Here is a 4,378-nt window from a genome sequence, read left to right as displayed (position 1 = left end):
TCCTCTCTGGGGCAGAGTGTTATTATTTCCTCCAGAAAACAGACTCTCTGAAACCCAGCAACAGGCTTCCTTTTCATCACTAGATAGACAGAGTGGCCCACAGTGTCTTCTGTTATGGGGAGCACTTCCATTTGTGGTGAATTTAACTGGCTGTTTGTGTACAGTGCCTTGCAAAAGTATTCATCCCCCTTGGCGTTTTTCCTATTTGTAGAATTACTACCTGTAATTGAAATTGATTTTTATTTAAATTTCATGTAATTGACATACACAAAATAGTCCAAATTGGTGAAGTGAAATGAAAAAATAACTTATTTAAAAAAATGTAAAAAAACAAACGGAAAGGTTGTGCGTGCATATGTATTTATCCTCTTTGCTATGAAGCCCCTAAATAAGATGTGGTGCAACCAATTACCTTCAGAAGTCACATAATTAGTTAAATAAAGTCCACCTGTGTGCAATCTAAGTGCCACATGATCTCAGTATATAGACACCTGTTCTGAAAGGCCCCAGAGTCTGCAACACCACTAAGCAAGGGGCACCACCAAGCAAGCAGCACCATGAAGACCAAGGAGCTCTCCAAACAGGTCAGGGATAAAGCTGTGGAGAAGTACAGATCAGGGTTGGGTTATAAAACAATATCTGAAACTTTGAACATCCCACGGAGCACCATTAAATCCATTATTAAAAATGGAAAGACTATCGCACCACAACAAACCTGCCAAGAGAGGGCCGTCCACCAAAACTCACGGACCAAGCAAGGAGGGCATTAATCAGAGAGGCAACAAAGAGACCAAAGATAACCCTAAAGGAGCTGCAAAGCTCCACAGCGGAGATTGGAGTATCTGTCCATAGGACCACTTTAAGCCGTACACTCCACAGAGCTGGGCTTTATGGAAGAGTGGCCAGAAAAAAGGCATTGCTTAATGAAAAAAATAAGCAAACACATTTGGTGTTTGCCAAAAGGCATGTGGGATACTCCCAAACATATGGAAGAAGGTACTCTGGTCAGATGAGACTAAAATTAAACTTTTTGGCCATCAAGGAAAACACCTCTCATCACCCTGAGAACACCATCCCCACAGTGAAGCATGGTGATAGCAGCATCATGCTGTGGGGATGTTTTTCATCGGCAGGGACTGGGAAACTGGTCAGAATCGAAGGAATGATGGATGGCACTAAATACAGGGAAATTCTTGAGGGAAACCTGTTTCAGTCTTGAGACTGGGACGGAGGTTCACCTCCCAGCAGGACAATGACCCTAAGCATACTGCTAAAGCAACACCTGAGTTGTTTGAGGGGAAACATTTGAATGTCTTGCAATGGTCTAGTCAAAGTCCAGATCTCAATCCAATTGAGAATCTGTGGTATGACTTAAAAATTGCTGTACACCAGTGGAACCCATCTAACTTGAAGGAGCTGGAGCAGTTTTTCCTTGAAGAATGGGCAAAAATCCCAGTGGCTAGATGTGCCAAGCTTATAGAGCCATACCCCAAGAGACTTGCAGCTGTAATTGCTGCAAAGGTGGCTCTACAAAGTATTGACTTTGTGTGGAGTGAATAGTTATCCACGCTCAAGTTCTGTTTTTTTGTCTTGTTTCTTGTTTGTTTCACAATAAAAAATATTTTGCATCTTCAAAGTGGTAGGCATGTTGTGTAAATCAAAATGATACAAACCCCCCCCACAAATCTATTTTAATTCCAGGTTGAAAGGCAACAAAATAGGAAAAATGCCAAGAGGGGTGAGAGTACTTTTGCAAGCCATTCAAATGCCAAAGATCTAAATACATGGATGAAGAGCCAAAGCACAAATACATGCTCCCAGAAACAGTTTGTACCATCACTAAAAACACAGGAACAATGTGAAAACAGTGTTGATTCAACCAATGTGTGCCCAGTGGGATCTTTTTGACACAAATGAAGTAACAAGGTTAATTATTTTTATTGCATCAATAAAATAAATGGGTATATATTTTCCTTCACTTAATAAAATACTACACAAAAAAATTGTGTGAAATTCCATTAGCCTATGTGCCTATTAGACTTTAGGAGAATGTTGTGATATATTCATGAAAGAACAGTTCATGTGGCAAAAGTGACACAATCAGTGGCAACCCGTCGTTCAGCTCCACCTGTTTAGCAAAAAATATTTTTTGTTATTGACTGTTTTGCATGTTAATGCCAAAATAATACGTGTCACACATCAGTTTGCAAACAATGTAAAAAAATACATAATTGAGTTAATAAAGCCGCATACAAAAATCTTAGCTAGCAAGTTAGACAAACAGTCATCATCATGAATCAATTCGACAATCTACTGGCAAATCCTTTTCTAGGCTTGTCATATGAAGAGAAATTATAGATAAAACGTATCGGTGCTCATTGGCCATTGGACATAAACATTACACAAGTTGGAAATTGCAAATTAAACAATGAGTGGTTTGGAAGGAATCAGTGGCTAACTGCAAGCGTAAAGCAATCACTAGCCTGCTATTCAGTGGAGTGGGAGTGGGCCAAGTCTGGCTTTAAGGGTCTCTTTTCCAAGATTAAAATGATAAACATTCACATGCAGCACCATGTGCAAGAAAAGTTTGAATACATTGGCCATGCTCTCAATCCCGCATGACTTCTGCTTTGTTCAGAGCAACTGGAAAGTCGGAACTGAGAAATTACAGACTTCACTGAGTTCAAGACAACTGGAAACCTAAAAAATGAGCTCCGACTGAGAAAATATGTTTTGAACAGTCATCCAACTCGGAATTCCAAGCTGATAGCCAGGTGTAGCGGTGCTGAAAAGAAAGATCTGCTATTGGGACAGCTTTATGTACAGTAAGGGAAGACCCCCATGAAATGGACAAAAATGAATGAGAACATATTGGCCCCTCCACGAATCATACACCCTAATGCCAATACCACCCAATTTGGTCCACATTCATCCAAATCATGTTGCAAATTTCATATGGCAAATGCCAAGTGTCACACCCCAAAAATCCTATAGATGGCGAGTGCGCTCCACCATGGATTTTCATATTGCAAATGTAACACAAGTCAACACCCAAGGGTCAAATCTTGAATTTGTGCATTTGTAATATGATTTCATAGGAAGTCAAAAGTGACTTTTTTTTCTTTTTTTTTGCCAAATGCCATTAGAAATGTCCAAATGAAATGTCCAATTCTTTTTTTGTCAATTATGAAAGTATTGAATGTGCCAAATCACAGCAAATATCCAATAGACGGCGAGCGCTCTCCACAGTGAATTTTCTTATTGCAAATGTAACACAAGTCAAGACCCAAGAGTCAAATTTTGAACAAATGAAAACATTTTCGAAGACTGCTTTCTGGACCGTTTTTCGAAATTCTTTCCCTTTTTTTGTCAATTACACATGTATAAGAGCTGTATGAACATACTTTTGACATATTTTATTGGCATCATTTTTTTGGCTGTTTTTGCTTGTACATAAGGCATATGTTTTGTCCATTTGCAATATGATTTCATAGGAAGTCAAAAGTGACATAATTCTTTCTTTTTTTTGCCAAATGCCATAAGAAATGTCCAAATGAAATGTCCAATTATTTTTTTGTCAATTATACACATATGAAAGTATTGAATGTGCCAAATCAGGATGTTTGTCCATTTGCCATGTACGATCCAAATGGCATTTAAACTGCCCAAATTTTAAATAGCCCTATGTTAAGCCATGAATCAACCTAGATGGTCTATTTGTCATGTATGATGAGGGAGAAGTGGGACTCTGTTGTTTTTTAATTATTTTTTGAAAAACGTCCAAAATGACCATTACCATCACGAATTTGACATGCTCAAAAATACTGCAGAAATGCATAATTGACTGGCCCAATGAACTCGGGATGGCCAGGCAGTGACTGTGGTTCCTCTCAATCGCTCGTTGTGTTGATTTAATCATGTCCATTTGGTGATATTTTTTCACTGTTGAATCATATTCCAAATGCGCGTTACATTTGCAATATGTTTCAATGGGCATTTAGCATCACGAATTTGACATGCTCAAAAATACTGCAGAAATGCATAATTGACTGATCCGATGAACTCGGGATGGCCGGGCAGTGACTGTGGTTCCTCTCCATTGCTCATTGTGTTGATTTCATCATGTCCATTTGGTGATATTTTTTCACTGTTGAATCATATTGCAAATGTGCGTTACATTTGCAATATGTTTCAATGGGCATTTAGCATCACGAATTTGACATGCTCAAAAATACTGCAGAAATGCATAATTGACTGATCCGATGAACTCAGGATGGCCGGGCAGTGACTGTGGTTCCTCTCCATCGCTCATTGTGTTAATTTCATCATGTCCATTTGGTGATATTTTTTCACTGTTGAATCATATTCCAAATGCGCG

Source organism: Salmo salar, chromosome ssa05 (genome assembly GCF_905237065.1).
Source record: "Salmo salar chromosome ssa05, Ssal_v3.1, whole genome shotgun sequence".
NCBI classification, from domain to species: Eukaryota; Metazoa; Chordata; class Actinopteri; order Salmoniformes; family Salmonidae; genus Salmo; species Salmo salar.
Note: the sequence above shows the minus strand (reverse complement) of the source record.